The sequence below is a fragment of the Halichoerus grypus genome, chromosome 10 (assembly GCF_964656455.1).
Source record: "Halichoerus grypus chromosome 10, mHalGry1.hap1.1, whole genome shotgun sequence".
Taxonomy (NCBI): Eukaryota; Metazoa; Chordata; class Mammalia; order Carnivora; family Phocidae; genus Halichoerus; species Halichoerus grypus.
The window spans coordinates 134,030,524-134,054,618 of record NC_135721.1 but is presented as its reverse complement, the minus strand read 5'-3'; the positions used below and the strand labels follow the sequence as shown (position 1 = coordinate 134,054,618).

At 46.0% G+C, this 24,095-nt stretch overlaps 1 long non-coding RNA gene across 1 annotated transcript in view; it reads left to right on the top strand.

The window, feature by feature from the left end:
• The window catches only part of LOC144379177 (uncharacterized), a 32,142-nt gene extending 11,663 nt beyond the window's left edge, over positions 1 to 20,479 (top strand). Inside the window, exons 2-3 of the long non-coding RNA XR_013441545.1 lie at positions 18,353 to 18,532; positions 19,189 to 20,479. This is a non-coding gene — a long non-coding RNA (uncharacterized LOC144379177). The remainder of the gene's footprint in view (positions 1 to 18,352; positions 18,533 to 19,188) is intronic.
• Positions 20,480 to 24,095: the final 3,616 nt, after the last annotated feature.

The window sequence follows — 24,095 nt, the reverse complement described above, 5'->3', positions numbered from 1 at the left end:
ACAAGTATTTCCTGAGTGAATGATGCCTCGCTGAGGAAACAGTCCCACATTCTTCCCACCCATCAGCGCCTATACCCACTTCTCAAAATGTGGTCCTCAGACCAGCAGCATTAGCCTCACCTGGGAGCATGTTAGAAATGCAAACTCTTGGCTGTATACCTGACCTACTCAATCAGAAGCTTTGGGTCATGGGTCTGGGTAAGACAAACCATGTTTTAGCAAGCCCTCTGGGTGATGCATGGTCAAGTTTGAGAGCCCCTGCCGGAGAGTGATCACGTGGGTGCATTTCACATTGGGACGTACATTTCAAGACCTTGTACAAAGAACAATTTCCAGCAAAGCCTGTTGTGGGTGATGCTACCAAAAGACAACACTGCCTTTCCTTTACCTGATCCTAAGATCTTAGAGTGCTATGGTAAATGGCCATAAACTGGACTCAGCCCATCTTTGGGTCTTTATTAAGCTCTTATTGCATCCTCAGGAAAGTGCCAGCCACTCTGGGGAGGGTTTATAAGACGGACGCAGTTGGTGCCCTCATTCTGCCCCCTCATCTGGTTGAGGACTGTATTCCTTTCCTTGGGCTGGTGTAACAAAGTCCCATGAGCCGGTGGCTTAAGCAGCAGAAATGTATTCTCTTACATTTCCTGAGGCCAGAAGTCCGAGATCAGATGTTGGAGGGGTTGGTTCCTTCTGGAAGCTCGGAGGGAGAACCCGTTCTGTGCCCCTCTCCTGGCTGCTGGTGGCTTCCGTCTCCACTTTGTTTCTGTCCTCACACGGACTTCCTCTCTTTGTCCTCCTGTCTCAGATCTCCCTTTCCTCATGAGGCACAGATCGCCAGCTTTAGGGCCTACCCGAAATCCAGGATGATCTCATCTCAAGATCCTTAACTTGATTACATCTCTAAGGACCCTATTTCCAAATAAGGTTCCAGGGGTTAGGACCAAACCCTTGGAACAACATTGGGACAGGCCAGGTAGCCCGGGGCTAGGGCTGGCTTCCCTCCATCCAGAGAAGAGAGGACAATGGGAGTTCTTCCCTGTACCCAGAGTTCTCCACCGCCGACAGTGAGTTTCCCACCCCTCGAAGCTGGGGGACCGCTTGCTGCATGTGTGCTGAGACATTCAGCCCCAGGCTCCTCCAACTTGGCCAATGCTCAGAATCATGGAACAGCTGGGCCCAAGCCCAGAGGTTGATCAATCTGTCTAGGGTGCAGCCTGGGGGTCGATACTTCTAGGAAGCTTCCCAGCCGGGTTTGGACTAATGCCTTCAGCAGAAAAGGATGGTTCTATTAGATTAGGGTTGCCAGAAAAAATACAGGATGCCCACTTGGTGTTTGCATCCCAGGTCAACAATGAACAGTTTTTTAGTGTAAATATGTCCCAGTATTATATAGGACATACTTATACTAAACAAATTATTAATCATTTATTTGAAATTCAAATGTAACTGGCATATTGTTTTTTTGTTTGTTTGTTTGTTTTTTACTAAACCTTGCTATCCTATACTAGACGATTTTTTCTTTTTTGGATTTTTTCCAATTTGAAGAGTCACAGAAGTGTCAAAGATTTATCGGACACTTTCTATGTTCCCAGCGATGCTCTAGGCACCAGGAAAGCAGGAGGGAAGAACCTCTGCCCTCAAAGACCCTATATATTCTGTTTGGGGGTAGGGAGTGGGCGTGAAGCTACAAAATCAGATAAATATACAAGGGCAACTGCTGCTGGCAAAGGTGGCCATAAAGAAAAGAAGACTGTGACTGATGGCAGGGGGGGTGATGAGGGTGGGAGTGAGCCAGAGTGGGTGGGCAGGGAGGGTGGCTCTGGAGGCAGCTCTGGGCTGAGACCCAGAGGAGGGGGAGCAGCCAGTCCTGAAAAGATGGTCCAGGCAGGAGGAACAGCAAGTATGAAGGCCAGGAGGTGGGAGGGAGCCCAGCATGTCCCAGAAGGAGAAAGGAGGCCAGCAAGGTGGAGCAGAGTGAGCAAAGATGATGGGGATGGAGGAGCCAGGTTACCTGGGCTCCTGGGTCTTGAGAAAGAACAAGCCCAGACAGGCACCTGTATTTTCTGTGCAGTGGAAACCATTGGAGGGCTTTGGCAAGGGAGTGACAAGATCGGATGTAGGTTATAGAGAGATCAGTGTGGCTGTCGCTGGGAAGCGGGTGGGAGGTGAACAGAGCAGAAGTGTTGCATCTTCCTTCAGCTGAGCATGTCTGGTGAGCCGGGCTAGCGCGGGAGTGGTAGAGCACCAGAGAAGTGGGAAGTTTTGATGGATGCTTTTGGGGTAGAGCAGGCAGGACTTGAATTGGATGCAGGGGATGAGGGAAAGTGGCTCAGGAGTGAGTCCTGGGTGATGGTGCTGGTGCCAGTTACTGTGATGGAGGATGGGGAGGAGCAGGTTTGGGATGGGAGCATGGGCTCAGGAATTCTGTAGCTCCAGCAAAGGACAGCCCAGGGGAGGAAGGAGGACCAGGGTAGGTTTTTGTGAAGTTTGGGAGTGCCCTCTGCACGTGTGCTGACTAGGGGGGATGGGGGGGATTTGGCTGCTCTTCGGGCATGCCAACCTTCTCTACCCTGAAGCATGACCACAGAAAAACTACTTCAACATGTCACTCCCCTGGCTCTAGGAATTTTGCAGCTCATGCGGTTGGCCGACCACCATGAGTTTTTAATAATAATAAACATGAACCTTGAGCGGAAGATGGGGAGCCCATCTGAAGGGGTGGACAGGAATTCAAGAACCCACAGTTTTCCAGAATTCTTTTCTGGGGCCACTGAGCCTGCTGTGTGTTTTCAATCATGAATCTTGGCAAGGACAGACTGAAAGCATCTTATTGAATTGCTCTGATATCTTCCTTCAGGCTGGTCCAATGCGGGACATGGGAAGGCAGAGAAATACCTATGATAGTGGGTTCCCTCTTGAAAAAAATTCTCGTCTTGGTGGTCAATCCACTGTCTGCGCAAACAGAGGAGTCCATCCGTCCAATCTGGCTTGGAACTGGCCACAGGAGGGACAAGCCATTCTCAGAAAAGTCCCTGAGATGAGAGCTGGACCTTGAGGTTCACGCAAAGCAAATCCTAAAGAATGCATTCAGCTGTAGGTTACAGCAGATCCACCCACCCTGGGTTCTTTATAAGCAAGTCCATGGGTAGGAGAGCTATTGGTTCTGGGCTGAGCCTTCAACTATGTCCTCAGGGATCCAGCCTTTTCTATCTTTCTGTTCACCATTCTTGGGATATTGACTCATTTTTCTCATGTGCCTCATGGTCACAAGATGGTGGCCATAGCTCCAGGTGCTAGTTCAAGGCAAGAAGAAGTGGGGAGGGTTGCATTAGTCACGTGACTCCTTTAACAAAAAAAGAAGTTTTCCCAGAAAACTCACCATCAGATTTTTACTTGGAACCAAATCACAAGACCACTCCTACATGCAAGGGAGGCTAAAAGAGTAGGAAGCCAGATTTCTGAATTGGCTTGGATGTTTCAAGTCCCATTGCTGGCCGTTGATGCTCAAATCCCACTTGGGATCTGTTCACAAAGAAGAAAGGGACTTGATCTCTTGATCTCTTGACAGAGATCTGGGAGTATCTCCTATGTGGTGCTGTCCTCAACATTGACCTGCCTCCGTCCCTTGTAGAATGGAGTCTATTGCACATAAATCCGGATCAGTCAGTTAGGAAGGATTCAGACCCAGCTCCTACACTGAGCACTGTGGACACACAAGTGAAATAGGAGCGATGCTTATTAAGTGTTTACTGTATGCTTACAACTGGACAGTAAAGCACAATTTTAATATCTATCTCAAGAACCCTATGAGGTGGGTCTTTTTCTTGTTTTCATTATGCAAATGAGGAAACTCACGCTTTTCAGAATAACTTGCCCAAAGTCAGATAAGTCACAAGAGGCAGAGTGAGGATGCAAAGCGTTTGCTTCTTGAATCTGGGCTCTGCACAACTCAGCACTGGTCTCTCCTCCCAGGGAAATCTGGTGCACTCGGTGTTCTCACATCTGAGAGGAGAGCACAGAGCACAGGACACTGGGACTTGGGGCCAGTAAAACTATCACTAGCTTTCTGTGCCAGACAGCAGGCTTCACAGTCTGTGATCACGGGACTTTTGTGGGGTGTCTGTCTCCCCCATTAACATGTGCTCATGGACACAGGGAATATGTCTGCCCCATTCATTGTTGTATGTGCTGAAAATCAGTAGAACGCTCAAAAATGAGCCACAGACCTGAAGTCACTGCAGCAGATGCTGCAAAATGCAGATGTTGGTTTGCAATTGAGCTGCATCAGACACAGGCAACTCTAAGTGTGAGCTCTGGGGTGAAAAAGAGCAAGGATTTTTTAAAAAATTTAACAAAGTGTAATGATTCTCCGGAGCAACATTGGGCTGGCCAGCTAGGAATAAAATCAGAGAGTAAGTAAATAATGGCGCTTTGGATCTGGTCGCCTGGCTGGAGTTCTGGGCTCAGACCACGAGGGGGCAGCACTCGAGAGATGATGCTCCCAGGTATGTGCTGCCTTCTCCCCTAGGGATTTTGCAGTCAGACTCTTTGATTTGGCTGGTTTCTCTTCTGTCCAAGAACAAGCAAGCACCAGAATTCTTAGAATTAATTTTTACAGCAGTTAAAGGCCAGAGAGGAGAGTTGGGGTGCAGCTAGAAGTAGTCCAGGAAGGCTGCCTGGTGGAGGTGCATCTTGGTCTGGATGGGTCAAGGTTACTTGTACCAACTTCAACAATTCAATTCACCAGTGTGGTGAGATCCTGTCCTAGGTGCAGTGGGCATGACAGCAACATCAGATGGGACCTCTTGGGGTAGGGGACCCCTTGGTTGGGACCCAAGGGGATGCTCACATAGCTATAATGTAAGACAGAAGTCGACAAAGGCAACAAAGAAAAGATAAAAAGTTCAGATTTATCTTGACTGATGGGATGTGGAGAAGTATCTCAGAAAAGGAGACATTGCAGCTGGACCCTGAGGAGCGGGTATCATTAATCAGGATGGCTCATGGGGTCTCACCCTGAGCTTTTTCCACCTGAATTGAGAAGTGACACAAAGAAAGCACTTACCACGTGGTGTGTGTGTGTGTGTGTGTGTGTGTGTGCGCGCACCCAGCTGTGTGGTTAAGAATGCAAACTTCAGTATTGGGCAAATCTGACTTCAAGTCTCAGCTTGGCTTTTACTAAGCTGGGTCACCCTGAAACTATTTAACCTTTTTGCATTTACATTTTCTCACTTACAACATGGGTCATAATATTTGTATTTACCTCATAGGTTGTTCTGTAGGTAAATCACATAAACAGGGAAAAAGATTGTCAATATCTTGGGACCAAAATTCCAAATAACTTACGACCTAGGAAGAGAGAGATATAAAGGCATGTATTCATTCATTTAACAGATATTTATAAAGCACCTACTATGTACCAGGCACTATGCCAGGCCCTTGAGATATAACAGACTGGAAAAAGATAAATATTCTTGTCCTCATGGAACTAGTGCAGAAGAATAATAGACGAAATAACCCAATTATAGCAGGTCAGGTGGCCTTAAGTTTTATGGAGGAGATATGTCAGGGAGGAAGGTAGGAAATACCAGTTTGGAGGGAGGGGTGGTTTTGTAAGTAGTTTGCTCAAGGACGTGGCCTGAGGGCTTGCCTTGGGGGAAGTGGTGGTAAAAAGTAAATATTTAAAAAATTTTGATACTGACAGAGAAATATAGGTTTAAATATGTTTGGTAAAACCTTTAAAGGCAAACAATAATCAGATTTCCAAAGTCTAAGAGAAAGATAGGGGGAACAAGGAAAACTTAATTCAGTAAAAATAAAGGAAAGAAAACACAGAGTAAGCATAAAATGAAATTTGATGGCAAATGTATGTTACCAAACAGGTGGATTTCTAGAGACTCTCAGATTTGATTTAAAAAACAAAGCCAAACTGTTACCAAGAGATGTACAATAGAATGACCCAGAGAGGTTAACGATAAAGAGATGAGTGACGATCAACTAGGCATCGCAAAGAGAAAAGCAAGTCGGGATGGAAATGCTAAGATTGGGTTGGGTAGAACTGAAGGCCAAAGGCAGTAAACAGGAAAAAGAAAAATATTTTGTATTGATAAAATCTGTAGTCCACCAGGGAGATATACAGGCATGAATCTTAACCCACCAAACGTTTCACTGAGTGCAGACGCTAATACAAGATCTTGACAGAGCCAGGATCATGGTAATAACAGGCAGTCCCCTTTCAGAATTCTGTAGATCATGTGGGCCAAAATGCAGATAAAGAATTTCAGCAACACAATTAACAAGTTTGATTAATTAATTATGAATACAACTTTGTCCAAAGGAACAACCCCATTCTTCTCTGCTCATTGAGCATTCTCAACGTTAAGTAATGGCCTTGGCTTACTGGTAGATTCTTAGCAGCAATGAGCAGAAACCTGGACTCACACAGGGTTAAACCAGGAGGAAAAGTGTGAGCCCACATGCAGGAGGTCTGGGAAGGGTGAGCACCGGGGTGACTGGGGTCTTCTGCCTCTGCACTCTGCTGTCCTTGATAATGCCTCCATCCTAAGGCTATGGAGAGGATTAACAACAGAGGCAGAAGCTCCTTTGTTCCCATCCACTGGGAAAGAGAGAGGAATTTCTCTTCCATCCATGGAATAAAAGTCCTTCTCTTTGGTCAGATTTGGACTAACTGATGTCACATACCTGCCCTCGAATCTAAAAAATTTTGCCAAGAGAATGCACAGATTGGCTTAACCCTGGAACCTTGGGCAAGATGGATGGAATCATGGTTGGCCAAGATCACTCATGACCCACCCCTAGAGCTGCGTGGAGTCAGCTTCCCTATGGGCTGCCTGGGGACAGGGGATCCTGGGGCAAAATTAGGCTTGGGGTGGGAGGGAGGAAGGGGAGAAGAGAGCTTTTAAGAGGAATCTGTGGAGACCATCACTCTGGCCAAGAAGAAAATGTTAACAAATTCCAGAAAGGAGATAACTTACAGGCCACTTCCTCTGCCAATAATGTTTTATAGTATTTGTAAGAAAACTAGATTCTGCCCCCCCTTAAAAATGAAAGTATATACTACATACCATAAAGGGCACAAACATTAAATGTACACCTCAATGAATTTTTGCACATGTGAGACCACCTGGAACCTCCTAAAGATTCCCCAATGTTCCCTCCCTGGAGGCAGCTACAGTTCTAACCCATAGCCACAGATTAGTTTTTCTGTTCTCGAATCTTACACAAATGCAATGATGTAGCGTGTCTGGCTTCTTTTGTTCCACAGGATGTGGGTAACATTCATACATACTGTAGTGTATATCGGTCTCGTGATTTAATTCTACATAGTATTCCTTTGTATGAATTTATTACAACTTAGTGAAATTTTCTTTAGTTGATAGATAATTTCACTGGGAAATTTTAAACCATACTCCTCTAAATAATTTTTAGATCAAGGAGGAAATAAATCCTTAAATATTATCTCTTTTAAATATTCTTATATTGTAACAACAACTTGGATGTAGCCAAAGCTATATTCAGAGGAAAATCGATAGCCTAAAATATTTTTATTATTAAAAAAAAAAAATGAGTGGATATGAATGAACCGACAATTCAACCAAATAATATAGGAAGGAAACAACATAAATAAACCAGGAAACAGAAGGTTCTTAGAGATTAAAGCAGAAATTAATTAAGAAAAATAGTAAAGTTGATAAATAGTTGGTTATTTCAAAAAGACTAATAAAATAGAGGGGCGCCTGGGTAGCTCAGTCATTAAGTCTGCCTTCAGCTCAGGTCATGATCCCAGGGTCCTAGGATCGAGCCCCGCATTGGGCTCTCCCCTCAGTGGGAGGCCTGCTACTCCCTCTCCCACTCCCCCTGCTTGTGTTCCCTCTCTTGCGGTCTCTCTGTCAAATAAATAAAATCTTTAAAAAAAAAACAAAACAAAAAGACTAATAAAATAGACACCACCTCATAAACTTGTGTTATAAAAAGAGTAAGACAAATATTTGCACCATAAATAAAGAGAAAGGATATATGATCCCAGATATAAACAAGATTTTAAATATTATAAGCCAATATTTCAAAATTTAGTGAAATATTAAATCACTTTCTTAAATAGTATATAAGTATATAAAATTGACACAAAAAGACTTAAAAAAAATCCCTACACAGAACAACCATATGAGAAATTCAAAAGCATGTCAAAGATCTATCATAAAAAATACTTTAAGTGAATTTGATTTTATATGGGTTCAAGCTAATCTTCAAAGAAGTGATAATTCCATTTAAACTTCATCAGACCGTTGAAAAAGAGCAAAATCTTCTTAATTAATTTTGTGAGGCTGGCAAACTCTGCACACCCCACTTTGATAAATTGGCTCACAAACAGAGCCACACAGGGCAAGGGAGGACCACTTGGCACTGGGTTCTGGCCCAGGTATCACCACTTGGAAATATGGGCTCTGATTGGCAGCATCTCGTTTTTCAAAGAAGGCCAACAATCGAATGTTTGTGTTTAATTTTCCAATTTTTCCGTGTTGGCAACAAATGCATTTTTTTTAACACCCAATATGGACTAAATCAAATCTGCTGACTGGCTTTGTATACCCTTTTGCAACCTTTATTCAAATGGCCTTGGACCCACGATTTGAAGCAGGGAGCCCAAGGAGGCTGCTCCTTACTGTCCCCTTCAGTTTCTCTGAAAAGAAACCCTAATTCTGCACTGTTTAGTAGGGATATAATGTGAGCCACATGTATAATTTTATATTTTCTAGCAAAAAAAGAAATGAGAAACGCACTAAAAAATAGAAACAGATGAAATTAATTTTTAAAATATGTTTTATGTATATCCAAAATGTATCATTTCAGCATGTAAAAACAGAAAAATTATTGGTGAGATATTTTGCCTTCTTTTTGTTTTGTTTTAATTCTTGACAATCCAGTGTATGTATTTTATACTTACAGGATATTTCAATTTAGCCACTAAGTTTTTGTCAAAAATAGTTGATCTGTATTTAGATTTTATAAAGTTTACAGTTGAAAAAACTAGACTCCTATATCTAAATTATTCCAAACACGCCAAAAAGCTTTCCAATAACTAAATTGTATATAAAAGTCACTTTCCTTTAATATTTGCATCTCCATTTATAAAACTGGACCATCTTTTTAAAAAGCGATTTGACTTTGAAGCAAAAGCATATGAGTTTTAAAACTGTTGGAGGTAAGTAAATTTACTAACTTTTGTGCTAACTCAATGTTATCAACGCTGAAGGCAATAAAAGCATCCCTTCAATGGAAAAGCAACTTTAAATTTATCATTATCAACAAAGAGCTCTTCAAATTTTTCTTATAGTTTTTTGCAGCCAATTTACGTAATGCTGTCAATTGCGATTAAAATCTTCTGTGTATTGATTCATGTTGGAGAAGTGTGAGAGTCACTGTTATTGATTTGGATTATGAAAGGTTTAAATCTCAGCATAAATTCTCGTACCTGTCTAGCGAGGTCACCAATAACCTTTTCTTTTTTTGGAGCTTATAGTTTAGCTCTTTCTCATGTTGTGTGATAACAATGAGAAAACTTTAAATCAAACCACCATTTTGTTTGTTTGTTTGTTTTTGGTCTTCGATTGTTGAATATTTGGCAAGTATATCTTTTGTTTCAAAGAAATCTTGAATTGGAATTAACACTACAGCAAATCTTTGTAAAACTCATGACTCGACAAATAAGCAAAGAACACAAGATCATTAAATTTATTGTCTTCTTCTTTCTGAGTTCTATAAACTGATGATGATTCATAGAATTTGCACATAAATACTAAATGACTTTAACTCTTGAATCCATGACACTTTTCAGAGTCTTCTCCAGAAAACGGAATGCAAATATTTTATGTGTATCACAGAGTGGAACAGAACATGAAAGGAAACATCAGTCTCAGGTTTTAAAATTTCAGTAAATCTGAATTTTTGATCTAACAAAGCTGAAGCATCATCTGTCGTCATAGAAACCAATTTTGTTATTTCTAGCTGAAATTCGTTTTTGACAGATGTAGAAAATGCAAAAGTATCTATGCCAAGAGTTCCATGTTTTTAAAACTAAGATAATTTTTTAGAGCAATTTTAAGTTCACATTTATACCCCTTACCCCCCTCCTCCCCCAGCCTTCTCCATTAGCAATATCCCCCACTAGAAGGGCACTTTTGTTACAATTGGTGAACCTATACTGACACATCAAAATCACCCACAGTCTGTAATTTACGTTACGGTTCATTCTTGGTGCTGTACATTCTATGGATTCTACGGGTTTGTCTATGGGTATGACATGTGTCCATCCTTATGGTATGCCTTGGAAATCCTCTGTGTTCTGCTTTCATCCCTCACCGCAAATGCCCCCCAATCCCAGACACATATTAATCTTTTAACTATCTCCATAGTTTTGCCTTTTTCAGAAAGTCATATAGTTAGAATCATACAGAATGTAGCCTTTTCAGATTGGCTTCTTTCACTTAGTAATATGCATTTACTAGTCCTCCACATCTTTTCTTGGCTTGATAGCTCATTTCCTTTTAGACCTGAGTAATATTCCATTGTCTGGATGGACCACAGCTTGTTTATCCACTCACCTACTGAAGGACATCTTGGTTGCTTCCAAATTTTGCCAATGATGAATAAAGCTGCTATAAATATCCATGTGTAGGTTTTTGTGTAGATTTAAGTTTTCTAATCTTTTGGGTAAATAGAAGGAGTATGAGTGCTGGTTTGTATGGTAAAGTACATTTAGATTTGTAAGAAATCCATCAGACTGTCTTCCCGAGTGGCTGCGCCATTTTGCATTCCCGGCGGCATGAATGAACTCTTGCTGCTCCACATCCTCGCCAGGGTCTGGTGTCGTCAACGCTCTGGATTTTGGCCCTTCTCGGAGCTTATCTTTGCTCCATAGTATTGCTTTTGATATTTTGTCAAAGGTCAGTTGACTAGAGTTATGGGGGTGAATTTCTGGGATCTCTGTTTTGTTCCATTGATCTGTTTGTCTATTACTTCATCTATATCACAGTGTCTTAATTATTGTAGCTTTTTAGTAAGTCTTGGAATCAGGTAGTATCAGTCTTCCAACTTTGTTCTTCCAGATTGTGTTGGCTGTTCTGGGTCTTTTTCCTCTCCATATGCACTTTAGAGTCAGTTTGTCAATACCCACAAAATGACTTGCTGGGATTTTGATTGGGATTGCATCAGTAGGTCAAATTTGGAAGAACTCACATCTTGACAATATTGAGTCTTCCTAACCATCCACACAGAGCACTCTCCATTTATTTAGATCTTCTTTGATTTTCTTCATCAGAGTTCGGTGGTTTTCCTCATCTAGATCTTGAACATATTTGGTGAAATTTCTACCTAAGTGTTTCATTTTGGGGGGTACTAATGTAAATGGTATTGTGTTTTTAATTTCAAATTCCACTTGTTCATTGCTGGTGTATAAGAAAGGGATTGAGTGTTGCATATTAACCTGTATCCAGAAAACCTGCTATAATTGCTATTAGTACCAGTTTTTTTTTTATCGGCTCTTTCAGAGTTTCTGCATAGACAATCATGTCATCTCTGAACAAAGACAGTGTTATTTTTTTCCTTCCCAATCCCTATACCTTTTGTTTCCTCTTCTTGTCCTTATTGCATTAGCTGAGGCTTCCAATCTTTGATAATTTTAGAAAGGTTTTGAATTCTATAGTCAACTGCTTGCTGGTTTAATTGAAGATCTTATCCTTTTGGCAACGTATCTTTTTTAATGTTTTCCCCATATTCTAACAATTTTTTTAACTGACACCATAATTTAAAAAAATCATTTCTCCATCTAAAAATGGTTTCCTTTTTCTGTGCAAGTATTTGGGTCATTTTATAGCTGGCCAGAGTTGCAAGCTCAGATCCTGTTAAAGTTCATTAAATGTTTTTTATTTAGAAATTTTATTTCTTTCTGATTCTAGTTGGTTTTTGTTGATTCTTTTTGACGGTTGGGAGGAAATTTCTTTTCAAATCCTTTATGTGTTTGCTAAAAGTGTCTGTTACTATTGTCCATTTTATTATCTTTTACCCAACAAACAAAAAACTTTTTCCCTTGCTAAATCAAATTGCAATTACCATTCATCCCAAAATTTGTGACATCTCACATTGTCTTTATGGTTTCCATGTCTACTTGATTCTGCATCAGTAGGGATTCCTCCATTTTAAACCTAAAAATCTGTTCATGCTTATTTTTTAACTAGAAAAATAACTATTATATTAAAATTAAAATAATAAGAATTTCCATTTAAGTACATACATATCATGGTAATTTGTGCTCTCTGCATAAAATATTTAGATAAAAATATTACAGTGTTACATTTGTGTGTAGAAAAATAATCATCCCCACTGAATCCATGCATTGATACCACCTAGGTGCATGATGTGTTTATGTACAATATTCGAAATCGTGCACTTGCCCAACACCTGCACGATGCTCCAATAGCATCCGATGGGATGGAAAGGTTAATGCGAACTGTACTGTGGTAGTCGGAATAGGGTGCCCCAAAGATATCCGTATCTTAGTCCCCGGAGCCTGTGCATATGTCACCTTACATGGCAAAAGGGAAGTAAGGTAACAGACGCAATGAAGGTTGCTGATCAGCTGACCTTGAAATGAGGAGCCGGTCAGTTCTGGATTATCAGGGTGGGCCCAATGAAGTGAAAATTTTCCCTAAAAGGAAAGAACCATTTGTGACCAGACGGAGCCAGGACCATGGAAACAGAGTCAGAAGGATCCAACACAGAGGGAGATGGAACCAAGAATGTGGGTGGCCTCTGGAAGTTGGAAAAGCAAGCAAAGGGATCCTCCTCTAGACCTTCAGGAAGGAATACAGCCCTGCGGACATCCTGATGGTAGCCTGCTAAGACCCACGTCAGACTTCTGCTCTCCAGAACTTCGAGAGCAAACATCAGTATTATTTTTAAGCTACAAAATTTCTGGTGATTTATCATGGCAGCAGTAGGAAACGAATACGGTAGTTCCACGAAACAACAAAGTCTTACAGAAACATATTTTACTGTTCACTTTTCACATTCGAGTTTATTAAAATTAAATAAAATAGAAAAATTCAGTTCTCCAGTTGCACCTTCCACTTTGCAAGTGCTCAAAGACCAGGTGTCCCTAGTCGCTGCCGAACTGGGCGGTCCAGGTGTCGGTGGTTGGAAGCTCTGAAGGGGGAGGGCGGGGGTGCGTGGGACCCTATTTGCCATCGCCAGTAAACCCTCTGGGGGCAGCTGTGCAAGCTCTGAGAATGTGATTTAAATTTCAAGCTCTGTTTCAGGGTTGTTTTTGGAGACGCCTATATTTTAGAAGGCCTGCTGGCTGGTGAGGGGAGAGCATCTTAATAGAAACTTACATCTTTTGTTCTGGGGACTCAGATCGAAGATACAGCTTGTGGTTGCTGAATAAGCATTTGAGCTCCAGGATTTCCCACGAACTTTTCCAGCGCCTGACTCTGCTCCAAGCAGGATGTTTGGAAAGGCTGGTGAGCCACACTATTTATCTATTGGTTTTGATTTCCATCTCCTCTTGGGGCATAGCTAGCTAGAGAGGAAGCCCATCTCCAGCCCCTACCCAGTGCAAGCACAAGCCGGGGGTGGAGTCTGGGGGGAGGGAGGAAGGGGGTTGAGTTGAAACAGCTGCAGGGCTCATAGAAACCAGGGACTGCCAAAAATGAGCAAAGAGAGGCTTTGGGCAGGGGACGGACGAGCAGGGGAGAGGGAATGAGTCAGGGCCAGCTGGGGGTTTGCTGCTTGCTTCTGCGATCAAAGAAAACACCCAAGGGTCTGCTTAGAGCTTGAGGGGATGGGGGTCATGGCCAGGGAGGGGTGGGGGGCACGGGCTCTTGGGAGTTTGTGGAGGAAACACAACTTCAGCGCTATTTCTGAAGTTCATCCCAGCAAAGACTGCAGTGTCTCAGGGATCTTTTGTCTTCTCTGCCCTCCCCTCCTCTCCCTTCCTTCCTCCCTCCCTTTCCTCCCCTTCTCCCTTCCCTCCCTGCCTCCTGAATGTTCCTTCCTCAAAGCCACCACCCCTCCCTTCAGGTCTCTCAGCTTCTTTCCCTTTCTTTTGCCCTTCTGCATTTGTACTCCCTCTCTTTCTCTTCTCTGTGACCCCAGGCTTTGCCTCCTGGCAAAATGGCTAAACCAGGAGTGAGGGTCCCACTCACATCTACTTTTTACTTAAAATTTAATGACTTGACCTTTTTCACCATGAAGCAACATGTTTAGTGAAAGCATCTGAAAAAAAAAAAAAAAAAAACAACATAAAAGGAAAATAGACACCACCTGTAATTGATCTAATTAGAGGAAAACACTATCAAAATCATGGTATATTTCTTTGACACCTTTGTCGTGTGTGTGTGTGTGTGTGTGTGTGTGTGTGAAGTGTGGTTACAAATATGGAGGTCTTTGGGTAGTTTTATAGCCCCTCTTTTTGCATGTGATATTGTATCATAGACATTCTGTCACATTAGTAAGAGTTTTAAAAAAATAAATTGTTGATGGCTGAATAGTTTTCTAGTGTACAGATATGCTATCATTGACCTGTTTATATGGCTTCTAGTGGTTGTTGTTTTTCCCCCCAGAGATTGCTAGTTGCCTACCCAACACCCATCTTTAGTAACAGAACACTGATTTTATTTTGGGTGGCAATGTGCTTATCTAAAAGACTACATTTCCCAACCCCTATTGCAATCAGAGGTGGCCAGTGAGATATAGATAAAAGCTGTTTGTTTGTTCTCTGGGAATGCACATAGAGTCTGTCCTTTTTCCCAACGAGGAATGCAGACGATATCGCTGGCGCACCAGCAGCCATCTTGGATCATAAGATGACCTTGAAGAAAGAAACTACACACTGAGAATAGAGGAATCCAAGGATAGAAAGCACGTGGGTCCCAGAGAACAATGTGTGGTTGCCACAGCAACCCTGGACCATCTAGCTTGGGATTTCTTTTATGTGCAGGAGAAATAAACTTCCATATTGCTTGCTTTCATCTCCTATTAGTAGCTGAGTATAATTCCTACAACAGATTCATTCATTCAATAGTCAAATGCAACAAATATTTACTGAATGTCTTCTCTGTAGCAGTTCCCACTTACATACCAGTGAACAAAACATAGAAAATTCCCTGTCATGTATGGAGCTGACATTCTGCTGGGGAAAGACAGATGATAAAAAGGTAGACAAGTGAAATATTTTGGTGGGTTTGATCATAAGTGCTAAGGAGAAACAATAAAGGAGGGTAAAGGGATGTGTTATGTTTTGGGGGCTTGGGGTGATGTTGAAATTCTGGGTAACTCAGAGAAAGCCTCGCTAAGGTAATTATTCTCTAACCTATGAATTCAAAATGGCATCTTGATAGCACTTTTCACATTTTTTAATGCTTAGAAATTAGTGGCTAGTGGGGTTGCAGAAGAGTTGGTGACTAGACTCTTCATGAGGATTGTCTCTGACATTATAATTAGTTGCGCTTCTTTCTGTTGCAGGTGCAAGAAACTCAACTCAAATAGGCTTAAGGAAACTGGGGAACACTGTGACTCACAAAATTAAAATATCCAAGGGGTGGTCCCAGCATGGCTGAAGCCAGGTGCTCAGAAACGTTGCCAGAAATCTGTCCTCCCCATGTCCTTGTCTTGCTTCCCTATGTGTTGGCGCCATTCTCAGCTCCCCGGGACGCCCACCTCGGGAGGGAAGCTGGCCTCCTGCTGCTGCAGACCAATGACCGGTAGCCTGGGATGGGGGTGGGAAGGGGTCTCTTTCCCAGTCATTGCCACAAATATCCCAGGGCTCACTCTCATTGGCTGGGGTTGAGTCACATGCCCAATCCCGAACCAATGCCAGGGCCCCACCGGAGTCAGACAGGCTGATGGGTGGGGCCTGCGTCCTAGGATCCCTCCCGCAGCTGGTGGAGTGGGCCCGCCCCCCGGGGCTTAGAGCTGGGGGCGCTGTGCAGAGGAACCCCGCAGCTCCCACCAGCAGGGGCGCACCGTGCCGGGCAGGCTCTTCTGCAGCTGCTCAGCCCCGGGGAGTAGTCAGATCCGTTTCTTCTTCAGCTTTCCTTTTGCCTGGTGATTGTTTTCTCCCACTTTACAAATGAACAACCAAATGCCTAAAGACCATAAATTATAAACGAGCCGTTCAAATGAGGCGAGTGATGGCAATGAGTAAAATCTAATTAAGCAGTTTGAGATCTAAGCGATATTGTTATTAAAGTGCCGCGTTAACAGAGCGTCTGATCAGCTTCTAATCTGCTATGTGAGTTAGTTGGAGGTGAGCTCCGTTCTGATTGACATCGAGATCAATCCATTCTGTAGCGAGAGATAAAGTGCAGCCGCACGGAAGGGACGGAATTCTTGATGAGGGTTTGTCCTTGTAAGCAGCCGGCCCGGGCCCCGCGTGTCTGCGCTCCTTCCACAGCGCCGCTCACAGTCCCGGCTGGAGGATTTGGGGTACCACCTTTAAAAAGCACGATTGCCGGCTTTTTAAGATCTCCTGGGATTTCCAGAGCTTGGCTCTGACGTTCACTTTTTCGTAAACTCAAAGTGATTTAGCAAGCGTATCCTGCGTGCCAGACACTGCCATTTGAGGGAGAGAGATGGGCATGGTCTCGGCTCTTGCGGAGCTCACAGTCTGCGCCCATTCTGGTGGTAACGATCTGTCTTCAGGGAAGAAAGAGGAGGCATTTGAGCCATTTATTCCTTCAGCCCCCAGGTCTCTAGAGAGAGGTTCTTGGTAAGGAGGCACCAGGACCCTCCAGGCTGGGGTTTGTGGGGGTGGGGGCACCAGCAGGTGGCTGCAAAGTGTGAGCCAGGGTTGGGGGGGGAAGCTCCAGTCTTGGTGGGGAGGACCCCTTTGTCTGCTTTTGCTTCTCTGGGTTGGGGTGGTTGAATTTGCTTAATTAAATTTTAGCTTGGGTTCGGCGAGTTACCCCCTTTCCTAGCCACAGAGGCTGAGCACGCAGGGGCTGAGCAGGATACTCAAAGCCACTGGGGCAGGAGCTGATGGACCCGGTCAGACCCAGGTCTGTCTCAGTCCAGAGTCCAGGCTTTGGCCTGCGCCTGGGCTGGCTCTCTACCAGGCTGTCCTGAGGAAGGCTGAGAGAATGAGCTCACACTGGCCTGACTTAGCCCTGGTCCCTCCGGTGGGAGTTCGACATCCCCTCCAAAGCCTGTGGGGTACTGTGGCCTTCCCGGAGCTCCACGGGACCCTGGGTAAGCCCCAGCCTTGCAGAGTGTGGTGAAGGAGAGCAGGGGCTTCTCTTTCCTCCCAGGACAGACTCAGGAGGGAGGAGGTAGTAGTTCCTGGAAACGCTGGGAAATTTCTCCATATTTCTCCAGGCTCCATCTCACTGTCTTTTCACTCCACCCTAACCATTTCCCACTCTTTTGGCTTAGGGAGGCTCTTTCCTTCCCGGGAGGCAAAGACATCTCCTCCCTCTTGATCTCTTAACCAAAGAGCTTCATTTGGTAACAAAATTTGGTACTTCTTGGCAGGTCCACCCAGTCTTCCCACCTCTGTCTGTGCTCTCAGGATCATTCCGGTGGGAAATGATCTCTGGAAGTTGCTTACCTCTCAACACATGTTCCATGGTAGAAAGAGCCAGGGCTCTTGATTCTGTGTGGCACGTGTAGGCTGTGTGACCTTGGGCAAGTCACTTACCCTCTCTGGCAGTCTGTCTCCCTGTCTGTAAGATAGAGACCCTAGCACCCATCTCACAGAGTGCTCTTAGGTATTAAACAAGCCGGTGGATGACAGCTCATACTGCACAACTAATGTTAGTTACTTTCTTTTAGGGGAAATGAAGATTTTTCACAGGGGCTCACCCATGCATTAACCTCTAAGAGCCCTCGGGGGCATTGACTACATACAACTTTGTCTACCTGTACCTGCTGATTAGAAGAGAGATTCACCCCCATTTTTCTTTTTTTTTTTTTTTTAAAGATTTTATTTATTTGACAGAGAGAGACGCAGCGAGAGAGGGAACACAAGCAGGGGGAGTGGGAGAGGGAGAAGCAGGCTTCCCGCCGAGCAGGGAGCCCGATGTGGGGCTCGATCCCAGGACCCTGGGATCATGATCTGAGCCGAAGGCAGACGCTTAACGACTGAGCCACCCAGGCGCCCCTCACCCCCATTTTTCTATAGGGCTGTTTGTGCTGCGTCTCTCTCCTCTGCTAGAGAAGGAATCCATTTCCCTCTTTGAACAAATCCAGGCCAGAGCCAGTGCAGAGATTGTCTCTCTGGGATAACTTTTGGGGTGTGTTCATTCACTACAGTCTTTGAAACATCTCGTCCCTTCAGGACAGACCGGTTAGAGACTGAAGAGCAGAGAGACCTCTACGGAGCTGCTCTACCAAGTGTGGTCCCTGGACCAGCAGCACCCGGGAGCCGGTTAGAAATAGAGTCTCGGGCCCTGCCCCGCCCCCTGCATCAGCACCTGCGTTGCACGGGACGCCCAGGGCGTTCTGGGCACATCACGGGGTGAGTGGCATGGCACTGACATCATTCCTCTCTCCCTCAGCAGGTGAGCCAGCCGGTGAGGTCGGGCTGACCTCCTCTGATGGGCGTGGGGGCACCTGAGGTTCATCCCGGGTGCAGTCTCTGGCCAAGGGGGCGGGGAGCGAGAAGGGGGAACAGGAGGTTCTCTGGGAGCCCAGCAAGGGTCTGCAGGTGCCTGGGGCTGAGCGAGCTGAGGGTGCCGGCCGAGGGCTGGCGGGGGAGGCTGGGGCTGTCTGCGTGTGGCTGCAGGGCTGACCAGCCCCCACTCAGAAACCGCCACTGGCTTGCTGCTCCCGGCCGCACTCAGCTCTCTGATGGAAAAGCGTGCGGGCGGGCCCTGGGGAACATTCTGAAGTGCCCGTAGGAGTGACAGAACAGATGACCACAAACTGGGTGGCTTGAAACAACAGAAATTTATTTATTCTCTCACAATTCTGGAGCCCAGAAGTCCAAAATCAAGGTGTTGGTCGTGCTGCACTCCATCCGCAGACTGCGGGAGAATCCATTCCTTGCCCCTTCCAGCTTCTGGTGGCTCCTGGTGTCCCTGACTTGTGGCCACATCACTCCAGTCTCTGCCGGTGTCATCACACGGCCTCCTCCTCTGTGTGTCTATGGGTGCCTCTTTCCTCTTCTTATAGGACCTCAGTCTGCGGATTTAGGTCCCATTCTGATCCAATAGGAACCATCTGCAGGGACCGTACTTCCGTCCACTCCGTGCATCGACCTGGTATTGTAGGACTGTACTTCTAAATAAAGTCACCTTCTAAGGTTCGGGGTGGACATGAATTTTGAGGGGACACCGTTCAAGCCACTGCAATACTCGATAGGACTTTGTGGAAGAGTTGGCATCTTCTCTCTCTGCTTTCTTTCTTCATTTGCTATTAAGAGTAGAAAAAGAAAGTTGATTGGAATCTTGAATGGATTTGAAATCTCCCTTCTCCCACGGAAGCCTCAGCCCCGTTTGAATTTCGGCTGCGAGATTGTGTTCAATGACTGTGGACAAAGGAGAGCTGGAGGACCAGCCTCATTAAATATTTATATTTAGTAATAATTTGGTTTGCAAAACTGCCTGGGCATGGCCAGAAGGCAGGGCTGCCCTTCCTCCAATAGTGTTGATGCAAAGAACCCAGTTAATTATCTCTTGCTAAATATAATAAACCTCTCAAAAGTCATTCTCTGAGCAATGCCTTGAGGGTCCTGTGACCCGTGGGTACATTTCCCGGGTCTCGGGGCCTGCCGTGGTGGGAATTTGAGCCCAGCAGGTGGGGAGGCGGGGATCATGTCTACACTCGTCTTCTGGTGGTGTTTCTTCACCTCTCCCAGTCTCAGTCACTTCTTCTCTAAAATGGGAATGAATTTAGTCAGCAGATATGGATTGCCTGGTACCATGTGCTGGACACTGAGGTTTAACGGCAAGCTAGGCAGACGTGATCTCTGTCCTCACAAAGCTCTCTTTTCAATAAGAGACACAACAACAACAAACAAACAAGTCTATGCAGCCTGATGCCAGGTGGGGAGAGGTGCCATAAAGGAAGGTAAGACGAGGTAAGTGTGTGGAGAGTCTGGAGGTCATGCCGTTGTTTTACCTGAGCAATCAGGGAAGGCTGCTCAGAGGAGGTAGTATTTGAGCAGGGACAGAAGGAAGTGAGGGAGAGAGATGGGATTATTTGGGAGGGGAGGAGAGCAATCTGGACAAAGGCCATCGCAGGGGCAAGGTCCCTGAAGAGGATCCTTGCTGGGGGAAGCAGAGTGACTGATGGGAAGGGGGGTGAGCCATGAGACCAACTGGGCTGGGGGCAGATCATGGGGGCTCTTAGGCCCCAGAGAGGAAGGATTCTGCATGTTGTTCTGTGTGGGATGAGAAGCCTCTGAAAATTTGTTCCCATTTTAAAAGCATCAGCTGGCTGTGGTCAGGAGAATGGACAGTGGAGTGGGAGGGGAGAAGCAGGAGACCAGGTGAGGGGAGGTGGCCTGGTGGGGGGGGTGTATGGGAGGTGGGGGGGATGGGGGCTGATTCCCCAAAGGTCTCGTGGTCCGGCACGGCCAGCAGCCTTCAGTTCAGTCCACTCTTTGAGTAGAAAGGTCCCCACAAAAGAGTCGGTCACTAGGGCCTTCCTGGGCAGAGCAGGTGTGGGACCACTCAGCCCTCAGGTCCCAGTGACACATCTCTATTTGTGATATTTTTGTTTATTTATGTGATGTTTATGCCCCTGCCTAGTTCCAAAAGGAGCGTGAGGCCTTACAAGAAAAGGCAAGGAAATAGTGACAACCTGAACAGCAAGCAGTGGCCAGAAGCACCTCATTGACCCGTCAATCGGACTGCCGCCCTCCTTCCCTCCCCTCCCCCAAACCCGGCAGAGAGGAAGGCGGAGTGAGAGGCAGGCTGACTCTGACCCGAACTTCAAACCCCTTCTCGATGTCAGGGCCGGTGGGGGGACTTTGATTTCCTTCATGGGGAGTCAGGGGGTCCGTGCTTGAGAGGATCCCTGTGTACTCAGGAGGGCTGGGAAGTGGCTTTGAATAAGCCAGGCAGAGCGAGCTGTGCCCGGGAGAGGGAAACCAAGTCTCATGAGCCTTGCTGAAGCCACCGACCATAGGAATTCTCCAGAACCTTTCTGCAAAGCTCACCAGACACACAGTGTGTGTGTATGGGGGGAGGGGGAGTCCAAGGTTTGGTGCTGAGGTCACGGCGGTAAAGCAGGAGTGTAACACAATTTGGTCACTGCTGTGACAGGTGGCGGTGACATCAGGGAGGACCTCAGAAACCTCGCTGAGTTCAGAGTCAGCAGTGCCCCGGAGTGCTGAAGCCTGCCTGCCCAGCACCATGCCCTCTCTTTTCCGTGTGAGCACCCCGACTCCTTTGGGGACCTGCTCTTCCCTGGCATGGGCTCTGGGATGGATCAGCATGCAGAGCATCAGGGGACAGGGAGGCCAGCTTTGTGACCTTCCAGGAGAAGAAGTGTCTGCTGGGCAGGGGTGGGGGGAAGGGGGGTGGGAAGGAGGATTCAGGGAGGGGCAGAGCATCCGTGCTGGGGACGGTAGACAGCCACTCCTGTGAAGTCATTTAAACTCTTAACCTCTTCACTATTGCAAACCCATGAGTCCAGGGCTGCTGCCGGGCCGTAGTATTATTTTTCTCCTTCGAAGGTCAGTGACGTGTTGCGGCTGATTATGTCCCTGAACCGTACAGACAGGCAGACCCTGTTCGCCGACTTCCCTGTGTCCCCGCTCCGGAAGACGCGAGATCACACCGAGCCCCGTCCATCACTGGCTAGCAACTGGCACTTGGAAATGAAAGAGACTCGTTCCATATTCCCAATCAATGTCTGTCTGCCATCTCTGTCGATAACTGCCGGGCGGTCCAATCTTTCCCCTGACAGAAAGGCACCCAGGGGGTCAGCCTGAAGATGCGCTGGAGGGAAAAGGGGGCCGTTTGATTCAGAGCCTCCTCGCCGGGCTGGAATTAAGTTGGCTTCTCCTCTAATGAAACTGACTCCAAGGGTCTCCGTGTGCCAGAGGTTCAATGGCTCTCGGGAGAAGCAATGATAGTTCTGGGGCTGAAGCCGTGCACACAGGCAGCCTCGCGCTCCTACCCCCTCTGATGAGGCTCGCAAGGGGCTTGGAGCCTCGGAGGAGGTGGCCACCACCTGGCACGCCGTGCAATGCATAGTAAGCACACAGTGAATGCAGAGGGCCTGGCCCCTGGTCGCTGCCTTTCCCAGTCTTTTGATGGAGAGACCAAGGCATTAAAAGGCCTGGAAGCTCTCTCGTGGTTTGAGTCCCTTACCACGGTTCTCGTGTGTGCAAGCGGCAGAGGCCAAACCACAAAGGAGAAGGTACTAGGGGGGTTAGGGGCTCCGCCTTTAGGCAAAGCTCTATACTGGAGTCTTGAGTCCCAATTCCAAATGACCAGAGGAAAGAAAGATTCCGATCGGCCCAGCCAGGGATAGGCATCCATTCCTGTCCAGTCAGCTGTTACCAAGAGGCTCGGGGCCTCATAAGGTAAAACTGGCACCACGCGTGGCTGGGGAGGGGAGGGGCCAGGTATCTCCTGGGCCACTCTACTTCAATAGCCGCAAAATAAACCCCAGATTTGGGAGTTGCTTTCCTTGCAGCTGGGTGAGAATTTCATTCAGATTTGTGGATCAGTGAGGGTGAGAATGAGCAGACATGGTCATCAGAAATTGGGTTGAAAAACCCAACCAGAAGAATGCAGGGGGCTTCTTTTCTTGGAGAAGCATGAGGGGCAGGGGAGCCTCCTGGAGCTCGGGGCAGCCACAGGTGGAAGGGTCACGCTCAGTGGCCCTACTCTCTACCCTGGACATGGCCTGCTGGAGCTCTCAGTGGACCCTATGTCCCCGCTCCTAAACCTGTCTGTACGCTCATGCCTCGGTGAGTGTTCACAACTTCACTGGGGACACAGCCCCTACCCCACGTGGTGTCCACCCATTGGAATCTTGCCCCAGTTTCTTAAAGTGCCATCATTTACTGGAAGCCTCCTGTGATCCTCCATCAGAATGACTCCTCTTCCTCTGGTGAGCACTTGTCAATGCCTTGGGCTTCTTTTCCTGAGAGTTACTTACAGCTTGTCTACTCTCTCCCTGCAAGTCCCAGGAGCCTCCAGCACGACCAGGCCTTGTGGAAAGGAGGAGATAAGATTTACATTGAATATAAGATTGGGTTTTTAAAAGTATTTTATTTATTTGAGAGAGAGAGTGAGCACGAGAGGGGGAAGGGCAAGCAGACTCCCCACTGAGCAGGGAGCTCAATGTGGGGCTCGATCCCAGGACCCCAAGATCATGACCTGAGCCAAAGACAGAAGCTTAACCAGGCACCCCAAGATTGGATTTTTAAACTGGACTGACTTAATTGTGACTTGAAAGTGATGAAATCTGCCGAACATGTCTTTAAAGGATGGTATATTCTGGTTTGGTTGTAAGACCCACAAATAACATTGGACAAGACAAGATAGAAGTTGATTTTTCCTTCTTGTAAAAGATTTCTGGAGGTGGGAATCCAGGCCTGATGTGGTGGCTCTGTAGCATGAGGCTACCAGGGACTGGGCTTTCTACCCCACCATACTTAGAATGTGACCCTTGTCTACGTGGCCCAATATGGCTGCTAGTGCTCCAGCCAACACAACAACATTCTAAGCAGTAGGATGGAGGAAGGGAAGACTTCCTTTTGAGAATTACTCCCAGGCATACACCACTACACTTCCTCTTCTGTCTCCTTGGCCAGAAGTTAGTCACATAACCAAACTTAGCTGTGTCAGTGAGCGATGGTGTTCTGTTACTAAAGTAGAAGTAAAGACTGGTATTAGGGCAAAACCAGCGGTTTCCACTTCAGATAAGAAAAGGAGGCTGGCAAGAGTTCTGTGGAAAGCAGTGATTGGAACAATTCGCCTCTGACACCATCTCCCCCCGTTGAGACTGGGAAAGAGGAATTTAATTTGCGCTGGGAGGTTATGAGCAGGGTTACCAGATAAAATACAGATGTCTGCTTAACAAATAATTCTTTAGTATTTGTATGTCCCAAATAATAC